At 43.5% G+C, this 14,051-nt stretch overlaps 1 protein-coding gene across 2 annotated transcripts in view; it reads right to left on the bottom strand.

Moving 5' to 3' along the window:
* Positions 1–14,051, bottom strand: part of LOC109430731 (choline O-acetyltransferase) — a 171,547-nt gene that overhangs the window by 9,192 nt on the left and 148,304 nt on the right. For both annotated transcript variants that reach the window (XM_062846393.1, XM_062846392.1), the window contains exon 2: positions 9,956–10,035. The gene's annotated coding sequence lies outside the window, so the exon portion shown is untranslated. The remainder of the gene's footprint in view (positions 1–9,955; positions 10,036–14,051) is intronic.

A 14,051-nucleotide genomic window follows, 5' to 3' on the forward strand; every position in this document is an offset into this window, starting at 1 on the left:
AAATTTTAAACCAGGCTTAGCAAAATTTTAAGCCAGGCTTAACTTTTTTTGGATTTCTTCACCTCGGCTTAACCACTAAACCCGGTTTAATAAAGCTACGGTTTACGTTAAGCGTGGCTTATTTTAAGCGGTGCTCTGAGGTGGCTTAGCAGCGCTAAGCCACGCTTAAGCCGCAAATTGCAGAGTTTGGGTTTCTTCACCTGCTTCATCCTACATTTTTGAAACAGCAGAAAATATTTTTAATGAAGCATGTACACTTAGGAACGATACAATTGTAAAACTTTTGGATACGGATGGAGGCGATCATATAGAAAATGATAATCTACATCCAGCGCATCGTCAATATAAAATATTCAACATCGGTTTTTGGGACAATCAAGTTTTTACATTAGATTGAAAGTCTTCAAAACGGCACCGTGTTTACAAATTTGTCATCCTAATTTGGAAATCGAAAGCACATTTGAATTGAAGTTTCTATTTATTTTAACCCATCTCAAAAGAATTCCTAGAGAAACTTCTGGTGGATGTCTTGAAGGATTTTCTGGAAAAATCTCAGATGAATTCCTGGAGAAAAACATAAAGGAATTCCTCTATGAATGCTTGAAACCCTGGAGAACTTCTTGAAGAAATTCCTAGAGGAATCCCCGAAAGAAATTCTTGCAAGAATTTCTGGAAAAAATGTGTAGGAATCGCAAATAAATTCCTGGAAGAATTCCCGAAGGGATTCCTTAAACAAATTCAGGAAGAATTCCTGAAGGAACCCCTGGAGGAATCTCAGAGGAATTCCAGAAGAAATTCCTGGATGATCTAGTGGAAAAATCTCTGAAAGAATCCTTTTAAGAAATCCTAAAGGAATTCCTGGAAGAGTTGCTAGAGGAAACTTTGAAGGTATTCTTGAAGGAATGTCTGGTAAAATCTCAAAGGAATTGCTGGACAAAAACCTTAAGGAATTTCTCGAGGAATCCTTGGAGGAATTCCTGGATAAATTCCTGGAGGAATCCTTGGAGAAATTCCTGGAGGAACTCTTGTAGGAATCGCAGATAAATTCCTAGATGAATTCCCAAAGGGATCTCCTAAAGAAAATCTTGGAAATATTCCTGCAGGAACCCCTGAAGGTGTTCTTGGAGAAATTCCTATAGCGATCTCAGAGGAACTACTGGAGAAATCCCTGGATGCATTGCTGGAGGATCTTGTGGAAGAATCTCTGGGGAAATCCCTGGAAAAATTCCTGTAGGTAAGGTACCCCAGAGGAAATGCTGAAGAAATCCCTGGAGAAACTCCTGGAGGAGTTTCTAGAGGAAATCCTGGAGGAACTTGAAGTAATCTCTGGAAAAATCTTAGACGAATACCTGGAGAAAAACATGAAGGAATTCCTGAGGAATCCCTGGAAGAAATTCATGCAGGAATTCCTGTAGGAATAGTAGATAACTTTCTGGAATAATTCTGGAGTAATTCCTGAAGGAGCCCCTGGAGGTGTTCCTGGAGGAATCCCTAGGCAAATTCCTGGAAGAATCTTAGAGGAAATTCCTTCAAGGAGAAATCCATAGAAAAAAATCTTGGAGATATTTAAGAGGAATTCCTGAAGAACTCCCTGGAGTTCCTAAATTTTTTGCATGGGCCGTAACGCACGATCATATTTTCCTTTTCTTTAGAGCATTGTGAACGGCACCTAAACATTTTTAAAATAAAGTATTAAAAAACACCAACGAATGGAATAAAAGTGGAATGAACTGTTTCTATTAAGGGATTTCAGTTTCTAGTTGAACTTGAACTTTGCTGTGACTTTCATTGAATGTAAACAGTTCAAAATTTTAAACATACACTACCCGTCATAAGTACGGACTCACGAAAAGTATTGCAACAATATTGCATCACCCTGACTCACATCGATATCTCTAAAACCAGAACACCTACAAAAATATCGCCTTCAGAAAAGTTGTTGCTTTTGGTCTTCTGAATAACTTACCTGAAGACAGCATCTTTGTAAGTCCTCAGGTTTTGGAGATATCGAGGTGAGTCAGGGTGATGCAATATTGTTGCAATACTTTTAGTGAGTCCGTACTTATGACGGATAGTGTATTCGAAAAATGGTCTAGACTCTGAAGCATCAGGGAAGATTAAAAAATTACGTCCATCGTTTTTCGGGATTTCTGGACCCCCCTCCCTTCTTTGTCACGCAATTTCCCTATACCCAATACACGTACTGTCACACTTTTCTAGACCCCCCCTCCCCCAAATGTTCGACGTTCCCTACACGACACATGTTCAAAAAGTCACTATCGAAATGCAACTTTAACAAGGCGATAATGAAGATTATTTATTCGAAGGCAATTCTGGATATCAAAACAAAAAGCAACATTGCAACGCCTTTTCTGCAATGTGGAACTCCAACTTTGTACAATGAAAAGCAAATTCGAACACCAAATGTTGCTGAACGATCATATGAAGTAGGTACTAAATCGAAGATCTTCGATACTAGCGTTGGGTAAAATATCAACAGTCTAGGTAGTTCATCATTATTAATTTCCTTCTGCATCCGAAAAATTTACCGAGCGATTTCGCTTTTCATGTCCAAATTTCAGCGGATATTTTGTTGTTGTTATTGAGCTTTGCAAGGATTTCGCGACGATCGTGCAAATGTTCAATCTTTGAAAGCACAATGTTCACACATCCAACAACAAAGGAAACAGTGCATAAACAAACCGATTAGTCAAAACACCACCCCAAAATAACGCTCCGTTACTGGAAAACTGTAGCGGCGACATCAACCAATGTATGCTGAAACCAGTGTGCATATTTTGTGGAGGGACAATTTTGTTTGCCTGTGCGTCGTATTTGGCGCAAGATCGTCAATACTCCATACTGCAAATAACGGGCATTTCAAAATATCGGCGGCTTAAAATGACGTTTCCATTGGAAAGTCACTGGAATGATATGGGAAAATTCGTTAAGCTTGGCTTAGCGTAAGCCATCTCCTTCATTTGCTAAGCCGGTGTGAAGAAATGCAAATATTTAAACCTGGCTTAAAAATTTGGCTTAACTTTAAGTGTGGTTTAAGATAAACCAGGCTTACGTCGTTAAGCCGGGTAGGTGAAGAAATCGGCCCTTAGTCCATACTACTCACTGGTTGTAAATAGATGTTGTCGGGAACGCAATCATAGTTTGCAATCAATTTGATAATTCACGAAAATCCCGGGACGTGTTTCGGTCGGTCGGTTCGATTGTGAGACCGTGTGCTGGGATTCCAACACATGTGACGTCACAATGCCAAGGCGATTCCTACCCTGAAACGGACGCAAACCGGTATACTGATGGTGTCCAGAGATCGCAGAACACCGCGCATCCTGTCTGAGAGCTAGAAGGAGGATGCAAAGAGCTCGCGCTGATGAGGGTTGAATGGAAAGAGGTGATGCCTACTGGGCGGCTGGAACTGAACAAAGAGATTAAGACACGTAACCGGGCGTGCTTCAGAAATCTCTGCCAGGCAGCCAACGACCCGTTGGGGTGATTTCTACAGCAGAGTAGTCATGGCCATAACGAAGGGCGAGTCAGAACTCCCAGAACGTTCCCCCGAGATGCTGCAGAAGATCGTGGAAACGTTGTTCCCGCGCCACGATACAACACCATGGACCTCCGTCCCCTATGACCAAACCGACTAATGTGAGGTCTCCCCGGTAACGAACGACGAGCTCATCGCAATAGCGAAGTCGCTTAAGTTGAACAAGGCTCCGGGTCCGGACGGTATGCCGACTATAGCCATCAAGACGGCCATCGACGGACATATTCAGAACGGCTATGCAGATGTGCCTAGACAGAGATGAATTTCCGACGTGGAAAAGGCAGCATCCATTTATTACGTAACGCTAAAATCGGCATTTTTCGATCCCTCCCCCCTCCATAACGCTTTTTTGTATGAAAATCTTAAAATGTTTGTATGGACCTACAGCGTTACGTAATTTGTGGACAGCGTCAAAGGCAAAGATGGGATCTACTGCCCAACCTCGGGAAGCCACCTGGCGACCCGTTGGCATACAGACCTATCTGTCTTCTAGACGCTGCCGGGAAACTGTTGGAACGAATCTTTCTATCGAAGCTGATGGTCTATATCGAGAAACCAGATGACTCTGGCCTCTCGGATAACCAGTTCGGCGGTACCAATTCTGACATTCGGTAGCCACGTAAAAAATGCCCGCAAAAGGGAAAAAAAATTACGCCATTATCGAGGACAATGTCAAATAGGTTGGTAACAGTCTCGAGCATGCGAAAGCTGCAACAAGATCGTGGAGAACGTACTCTTTGAATGCCCACACTGCGTGGAGCAAAGCACAATAGTATGCATGAGATATGCGGTAGGGAATTAGGGATATTACTCCGGACAACATTGTTGAAAAGGTGGGTATGGGGGGTGGATAAACTAGATTCTGTTACTTGCACGGTCTCCTGAATCAACTACAAAGAAAACAGCATACTAGCCAGGACTCAAACTTCCAGGGGGAGAGAGAACAACTTCAGGTGGTAGCTGATTAAGCGCTTACCAAAGAGCGTATACATGTGCGGCTTCCCTCTTCTCGAAGTCGTTCCTAACGGGCGTACCGCGAAGGTAAGGAAGAGAGAGAATGAGGTTTTGGTGGGTTGACCTGCACATAACCCTGCTCTTGGATATCCACCACGGTGGATGGTCCCCTAGGCCAACAACCTACTGTTTCCGAAACCCAAAAACCGTTACACGGAAACGACTTTTAGCACGAAACAACGTACAAGAATTAGAACTTGGAATGTATAAACTCTAGCGCAGCAGGGTAATCTGGCACAACTAGTCAATAAGGCATGCCGTATGAAGCTTGAAATCCTAGGACTGAGCGAAGTCAGTTGGCCAAACTTTGGAGAACACAGATTGCCTTCGGGTCAAATTCTGCTATACTCTGGCCTACGAGGTGAACACGCTCCTCGCCACCGTGGAGTTGGTTTCCTACTCAGCGCTTACGCCAACGCAGCGCTCATGAAGTGGGAACCTATTAACCGCTATGTGTCCGACAAACTTTTTGCTTTTTTCTACACCGAGCTTTTTAAATGGGCTCTGGATACCCGGGTACCCTGTCGGCCACATAAGGGTTAATGAGAGGATGATTCTTCATTAGGGCCTAACTGACATTTTCGATTTCTCTTCATCGATCCTCTTTTTGTGTTGTAATGGAAAGCGTATTAAGTTTTCCAAAGATTTTTTGGTTGAAATGCGAAGACGAAGACTACATCTTGCTTTAGAAACAAAAAGAATAATGATTTTGTTTGTTTTAATCAAGTTATTAGCGAAAGAAAGAGTCGACGAAGAAAAATCGATCAAGTCAGTAAGGCCCTTAAGAAAAATCATTGTCGAAATGTAGCCAGATTCAGAACACGGGTTCGGAACCTTCACCGTGGTCCAATGTTACGCGCCAACCGATGCTGCCGAATTGCAAGACAAAGTGAACTTTTACAGTCAACGGAATGCTCGACTTCAACGCGAAGGTTGGTTCCAACAACTCGGATTATGAGCACGTCATGAGACGCCATGGTCTCGGACAAATGAGCGAAAACGGAGAGCTGTTTGCAGAGATTTGTGGCAGTGCCAGTGACCCAGTGCACAAAGTGACATGGGTTTCCCGTAATGGCGTCACGGAAAATCAAATCGACCACATCTGCATCAGCCGAAAATGGAGATGGTGCCTTTTTGATATGTGGAACGAACGTAGCGCCGACATTGCGTCTGAGCATCACCTCCTAATAGGCGAGATCCGACTGCGCATTGCTAGGATTCATCGACAGGAGGAGAAAATCGGGCCCAGTTCAACACACCGACTGGAAGACGCTGCGGTGAAAATGTCCATCGTCGAGGAGCTAGAGAACCGTGCTGCAGATATTCCAGAAGGTGGAAGCGTATAAGAACAATGGAGCGCCATCAAGAACGCTACGGGTGAGCTACGCACCCGGAGATAGCAGTGGATCACAGATGATACCTGGAGTGAGATAGAGAAGCGAAGGAACACCAAGGCTGTGATAGAGCGAGCGAAAACACGAGGAGCCAAAGCCGTAGCTCGTCAGCGTTATTCGGCTTTCGAGAAGGAAGTGAAACGCTCATGCAGACGGGACAAAAGAGCGTGGGCGGACTCCGTAGCCGACGAAGGCGAGAAAGCCACCAATACCGGCAACATCCGTCTTCTCTACGATGTTTCCAGTGTTGCAAAAATTCATCTCATTCAATTAAACACTAATTATCAAATCTTTTCAGTCATTTTCTAAAAGATTTCATTCAATCAGAGTACCTATCAGATGAGAAGCGAATCTTTGTCAATTGAATAAATAGTCACTCGAATGAGTAGCTGGGCTCGAAACACGAAAAACCCTGCAAAATTCCGCCAGACTGAAAAAATGGCGAATGTCGGGTCAAAGTCGAGTCAATTTTTGTCGAATGTTGGGCCACTGTTGGACCAAAATCGACGAAATATTGGGTCTACTTTGGGTTTGGTGGCCAAAATAAAAATAGGTGAATGATAGGTTGATGCAGGGTTTGACGTCATCAATGATGGTAAAACCTTTAAATCTACAACACCACAAATTTTGCTCTTTTGCTGGAGCTCAATTGAATGATATCTGCCTTGACTGAGGCTGGAGCTGATGTCAATTGTATGATCAGAAGCTATTCAATTGATATTCCGATAGGTAGTAAATGGAAAAATAAGTGGATACTATTCTCAATTTCAGCTTTAAATGTCGGTTGATACTGACACTTCGCAGCACTGAATATTTCACGTCGCCTTAGCAGGACTAAGATGAACCCTACGATGCCCGTGAAACACACGTCTAGACAGTTACTGACCGACCCGGCTGACCAGTTGAAATGCTGGTTCGAGCACTTTGGAAAACTTTCTCAAGTGTCGGCCACGCCATCAACACATCAGCATATGATCCGCCAACGGTTCGACGCTTTACCCATGTCAACACCGAAGCTCCGAGCATCGATGTTCGTTGCTGCAGGCTACGCAGCTAACCTTGTGGGTGCGATGTGCACTAGCCCCTCTCTGAAGCAATACCTTCTTGGTGGTTCCGGAGAGACGTAGGGTTTGGCGACCATAGGAATGGTTTAGTGGGTACGAGGAGAGAGTAGTCCTGGATTTTACTTTTGTTGTAGAAGACGGCCTGTCAGACCTACACTACCCTAACCTTCTGTTAGGGTGTCTGTTGAGCAGATTATCCCCCTATGGTTTAGAAGGAAAAAAAAAAAAAAACACCGAAGCTCCATCAGTGCAGGAGATAGAAACAGTCATCCGTAGCATGAAATCGAACAGGGCCCAGGGGGTCGATCGCATATCAGCTGAGATGCTCAAAGCTGACCCCGTAGTATCCACACAACTACTGCATCAATTATTCTGCAACATATGGGAATCCGCGACATTTCCGGTCGACTGGATGCAAGGCGTCTTAGTAAAGGTTTCCAAAAAAAGTGACCTGACTGTATGCGATAATTGGCAGGGCATAATCTTACTGTGTATCGTTCTCAAAGCCCTCTCCTTAACGCGATACAGGAGAAGATTGACGCAACTCCCGACGACAGCAAATAGGATTCTCTGCCGGACGATCCTGTGTGGACCATATTGTCACGCTCCGTATCATCCTGGAGCAAATCAATGAATTCCAAGAGTCTCTCTGCACACCAGCATTGATTACGAAAAAGCTTTCGACCGTCTCCCTGAGAAAATCATCGGCCTCATTGAAGAACAGTACAGGGCATTTTCGTGCAGAGTACTGCACAACGGTGTTTTGTCCGATCCCATCCGGATCGTTGCTGGAGTGAGGCAAGGATGTATATTATCACCGCTAATGTTCCTCATCGAAATCAACGAGATCTTAGTGGGTGCGATTGACCGTGAACCAAATCGTGGATTGCTGTGGCAGCCCATTACCATGGAGCACCTAAATGACTTCGAACTGGCTGATGACTTTACTCTCCTAGCTCAACGGCGCTCTGATATGCAGTGCAAGCCCGTTGATCTTGCCAATCGCTCATCAGCGGTAGGTCTTACCATCAACGTCAACAAGACCAAATCGTTGGAAATAAACACGGTCAACCCTTCCAGCTTTACGGTAGCTGGGCACTCAGTGAAGAATGTTGAAAGCTTTCAATACCTTGGTAACCAAATGGCGGCCGATAACGGCACCAAGATCGACGTAGGTGCACGGATCGAGAAGGCGAGGGCTGCTTTTGCGAGTTTAAGAAATGTATGGAAAAACAACCAGATTAGTCGACGCACCAAAATCCGAATTTTTAACTCGGTCGTGAAATCTGTGCTGGTATACGCCAGTGAAACCTGGTGTGTATCAGTGGAGAACTGTGAACGACTGCAGGTCTTTATCAATAGATGCCTGCGGTATATAATTCGTGCATGGTGGTCTCCAACGTGGAGCTCCATCGTCGATGTCATCAAAAGCCGATAGCGACAGAAATTCGGGAGTGAAAGTGGAGGTGGATCGGCCACACTCTACGTAGGTCAGTGATGGAATTACTCTCCTCGTGAAACAATTCGCGAGTGTAAAGCCAACACAAGGTTTACTCACGATTCCGAGAGTAAACAGTGTGTGAGTTTATTCGCACCCGCCTGCTTCGTGAGTAAGAAGCAAAACAAAAACAGAAACACTCATGAGCTTTTATTCGTGAAGAACTAGTGGAGGTGCGGGAAATGCATTTTGTTGTGGTTATAAAAGCAAATCCAGTAATTATCCAACATAAACTAATGCTTTATGCGTCATTGTTCCTGAAAAGCAGCATTGTCAGTCGTTAAAATGCGTTTTTCGTCAAAATGTAAAAACACTCACGAAGCTTCGCGAATCACATGCGAGTGCTTGCCAGCTTCGTTTACTCACGAATAAAGAAGTGCGAGTATTCTCGGGCCCCTGTTGTTCACGATTATGTTTGTTTTGGTTTGTGTCTGCTCAGCTGCAATCTTCATCATTTTCCATCCCTGACGTAGGTCTCTCTCTCTTCTTGGCGTAACGTCCTCACTGGGACAAAGCCTGCTTCTCAGCTTAGTGTACCCTGACGTAGGTACGAAAACTAAATCTACAAGCAAGCGTTAGATAGGAACCCAGCAGGACATCGTAGCAGAGGCAGACCCAGAGGCTCATGGCGGCGCAGCCTCAACAACGAAATCAAGCCAGTCGACAGAAATTTGACCTGGCCACAGGTTAAGGGGATGGCTGGCAATTGCCCAGGATGGAGATCTTTCGATTCGGCCTTCTGCACCACCGTGGGTGCCCAGGACTGATAGTATAATCTATTTTACGATACGACAACAGTGTTGATATTGATATTAACACTCACGGGCTTGGGCGCGACCTCCTGTCAAATTTTCATTCATGAAATTAGCGATCAGCTGATCCGAAACGTCTCGTAAAATGGCTCATTAGTAGTAAGTATTTTGAAACCTTCAAATCTATAAGTCTTTCAAATGATTTTTGATGCATAGCAATAAAAAAGAAGAAGGAATCCTTAAAGATCTTGTTTTAACGGGTTGGACAAGATAGGGCTAAGGCTAAGCATTGAAACTACTAGTTTTAAAATTTTCTCAACGTTTCGGTCCATTTGAGATCTTTTTGGAGATTTTAAAATATAATTATTCAAGCATACTTACAAAACTTTTACACTTGCTTAATAATACAATACAAATACCAATCAGTTACGTTTATCTAGTCAAAATGGATTCGCCAAACTAAAAAATGTCATGTGAATGTTTTGAATTTTATTTTAATGCCCGCACTCATATAACACTGTAAATTAAAACGATCTGTAATTTTTTTTTCAAGCGCAGAAAATACATGACAGTGCTATTTTTCATCGGTCTGGGTGTATGATGTTTCTTAGATTTTCTGAACCACATTTTAAACATTCAATCAAATTCGTCTTATCATTATCATAGCTACTCACCTCCGGGAATCCAAACTCGTCGGTTGCCTCCGAGGTCGACAACCATTTCTTCGGCAGTGATAGTATCGAATCTTTCCATCCTTCACGGCGGTCGGCGGCGATGAAGATGCATGATCATTGTTATGGGTTTGTACGGATACGAGGATATGGAACGAGACAAGAAAAAAAAAACAGCACAAATGCCATCATGAGAAGGGAATGTCAGCTAGACAAAAAATGGTTCTGAGGCGCATGGAGATCGTAAAAATTGTTAGTCGTCGGGAATAATGGTTTCAATCGAACGCATGGGTTGCATGAAACGTGACAGTTCTGACTCGCGAAAATGGCATGTCAAGTGCAGTTTCATGTTTGATGGTGTTCCCTGGTTGACAATGATTCATTCTACATGGTAGCGAATCTACCCTAGTGGCAAATGATGACCAGACGCCGGAGGTAGTTCACATTTATTACGTGGCATCCCGCTGGGAATTTCCCCTTTGTTCTTGTCGTGATATAGAATTTGCGAATAGGGTTTCAAATAGACAGTGTCTTCCGTTTGTTGGAAATTGCAGCGAGATTTTAATGCGTTACGAACTCCTAGGTTATCTGCACAAAAATAAATATTGTTTGCTAAGGGCTTCTTTTGCTTCTTGACGTAACGTTCCCACTGGAACAAAGCCTGCTCCTAAGCTCAATATTCTATGAGCACTTCCACAGTTATTAACTGAGAGCTTCCTCTGTCAATGACCATTTTGCATGTGTTGTGTAAATCTTGCGGCAGGCACGAAGATACGCTATGTCCAACGAAATCAAAGAAATTTCCATTACGCAAATTTCACGAGCAGACCTGGATTCGAACCCTTCACCCTCAGCATGGTAATGTTGAATACCCACGCTTTTACAGTTGTGGCTATATTAGCCCCGGCTAAGGGCATTCCAGGGGAATCGGCAAGTAGCTCGGAATCATTTATAATGATAAGTAAACTTTCGTTTTCTCGTCCCGACAACTTTGCTTCACGGTGTTTATCTTGTTTTGCTTCCAAGGATTGCTCACTACAGCAAAGCTAAAAAGAAGCGGTCTACTATATTTTTGAAAACTTTCTGCAAGTGACGTGAGTTGAATTGCGCTTCCCTTTGATTCAGGTAGTGGCATGGAAGATAGGAAAAAAAGTAAACCCCCGGAGGGTTGCCAGGCGCGAAATTTCCCCCTTTTTCTAGGTGCAAACAGCGCGCTCCACGGGTGGTAGGTTAATATTACCGGTGAGGACTTATTGCAGGTCTATTTGGTGGGGTACAATCGTCGTAACAAAAATGACTTCATGTTGAGAAAATAATGGAATTGTATTATTTTGAATTATATAATTTTTTTTATGAATGCCAAAAAGACACATGCCTACACTACCGTATTATGAGAGCGATTGTAGTTTTTGGAGTTAGGGTAAACCTACCAATAGTGGTGCTATTAGTAGCGCCTTGTAGTAAAATAATTGAATAAGATTGATAATACCACAAAATAAAAATTCTGAAAATGTTAAACAGTAGTTTTTCATTTAAATTTGCTAGAAAAAATGAAAAAAAAAATCATCTATTTCAATTGTAATAAATCACTTGCACCGACTATAGGTACACGGTTCCTATTATGGTTGTAAAATTTAAAGAGAAACTTCAAAGAATACAAACATGGCTGCCACAATGGCCGACTTGCTCCCCTACTTATGTTTTCAAGAGCATCAAACTTAAAAAATTGTAAACAAATGCTCTCGATTTGAAAAGCTGCCTCTTTTTGCAAGTGAGCAAAGCCAAGATAAACAAGTGCGGCTTGATTCGATGCTTCGTTCATCAGATTTGTACCTTAAAAGTTTGTATGCAAAATTGCAATGTGAATTCTTGATGTTTCAACTTAACATTGATTCCTATATTTAGTGGCGCATCCCATTTGATTCTTACCCCATTGTCACTATAGGAAAACTACTATTAATATGAAGGCAGGAGTTCAGGCGGAGCTTCTCTTCGGATTACGGAACAAACGCTATGTTACGCAATAGCTTTAAATATTTAGGCCGTTACAAATATTTCTTTCACTTTTTGTCCCACCACTCCTTGGCTGGTCGAGGGGGGGGGGATAAAAATAATAAAGCATAGAATTTCTAGCAAAACTCGATATTTTGATAAATATTTTTTTATCTGCCCCCTGAAAATGCCAAATCCTGTCAAAAATTTTCGAAGGGGGGGGGGGGAGACAAAAAGTCAAAATTAAATTTGTATCCGCCTTATTAACATGACATGGTCGGAAAACACGTTTTTGGTAATAATAAATCATCAAATCTGCTGGCGGGTTGCCAAGGAGTGGTTGTTGGTAGCAGGGTTTGTGTATATGAGGTGAGGAGCAAGCAATGCACCCGGCCGACACTCCCCCTCAATGCGATGTACTCGCTGATCTTCGCCAAGTCTTAGCATCATGCGGAAGGCTTGACGCTTCTGTGGGCCGAGCGGCTTTGTAAAGATGTCTGCCAGCATTTGATCCGTTGGGAAATACTAAAACGCGAATTGCCCCTTAACGCACAAATCTCGCACGAAATGCTCGCGAGTATTGATTTGCTTTGAACACCTGTTGCTCCTTATGGTTTTAACATCAAGCAAAACAACTCTGGTTGTCCTCCTTAACCATGGTCGGCCGGTCCTGCGTTTCGCCAAGTTCGATCAGCAACTGTCGAAGCCATATTGTTTATTGGCATGCCTCGCTGAGGCATTCCATGACTGCTAGGTATAGCCTGGGACGGGACGTGACAGCTCATTGGTACAATCCCTCTTATTCTTTTTGTTACTGTTCATACGGGGGTTGCTCTAGTGTTGCCAACACTTTTCATATGCAAATCAATCAAAACATGTTGACTAGTTTTATTTAGCATTCTACTTCAAAGAATGAGTTTGAAAACAATCTGATCTTCCTCGTCTCACACACAGACTTCCATCCCTTGTCGGAAAACCTTCGAAAATTAGTAAAAATGAAGCCCAGAATGATACACATCACTGCGCCCATAATGTATCGTTTTGCACTTCATTTCACCATGTCAAGTTCCGGATAAAAACAGCACAGGAAGTGAGAAAAACGATTAGTTGTTAGTTATTAATTATCAATCATACGAGGTTTAAAAAACCTGTGATTACTAGCAACACGACTAACTCAACAACAGAGTGCCCTCTTGTAAACGAATGCAACGCGGCGCAACGCTGCTTTTGTCAAATCGACCAATCAAAAGTGGTCTTTTTTGACAAGCAAATGGTTTCGTATTTGCACTAGCACCTGACGGGTCCCGTCCAAGGGTATAGCAGCCCATCAACGAGACTACGGTACACAGTAGGATCCTCACACGCCACACTCGTATCTTCCATTTTCACATGTCCATAGGGGTTCTGGCCTCTTTCGCTTCTGACATTCCGATTCGTTCAAGCAGTTTCCCGATGTAGTTCTTCAACCATACGTGGTAGACTCCCTGCTACACGGGAACCTCCAACCCGAGGAAGTGAAATGTTCAAAACACTTCTTCAGTTCCGCTTCAGCAGACGACGCAAACAGTATATCGTCGATGTAGACGATCAGCAACACTCTGACTTCTCCTACTAGCTTGATGAACAGACAAGGGTCCGTACTCGATTTCTTGAATCCGGATCTCAGCAATACGTCCTGGAGCCTCTTACACCAACACCGAGCAGACTCGACTGTCGAAGCCCATAAATACTCCGTTTCAAAAGGCACACTAACTCTTCCTGTCCCTGCTGGGGAAACCCCGGTGGCTGCTGCATGAAGATAACTTCGTTAAGGCTTCCGTATAAGCACGCCGTAACGTCCAGATGACGGACGGCCAGGCTCCGCTTCGACGCAATCGTGAAAAAGGTTCGCAAGGTTGCTTGGCGGGCTACGAGCGGAGACTTCCTCAAAGTCCGCTCGAAAACGTTGGGTGTGACCTTGAGCGACGATTCGGGCTTTGTTTTTGACAATTTCGTTCTGTTCGGTGCGCTTTATCTTATACACCCATCTCGAACTGACGCTTTTCTTCCATGGGGTAGCGGGACGAGCTCCCACGTTCCGTTCCCTCGATGGGACTTCATCTCCTCA

Source organism: Aedes albopictus, chromosome 1, assembly GCF_035046485.1.
Source record: "Aedes albopictus strain Foshan chromosome 1, AalbF5, whole genome shotgun sequence".
Lineage (NCBI taxonomy): Eukaryota > Metazoa > Arthropoda > Insecta > Diptera > Culicidae > Aedes > Aedes albopictus.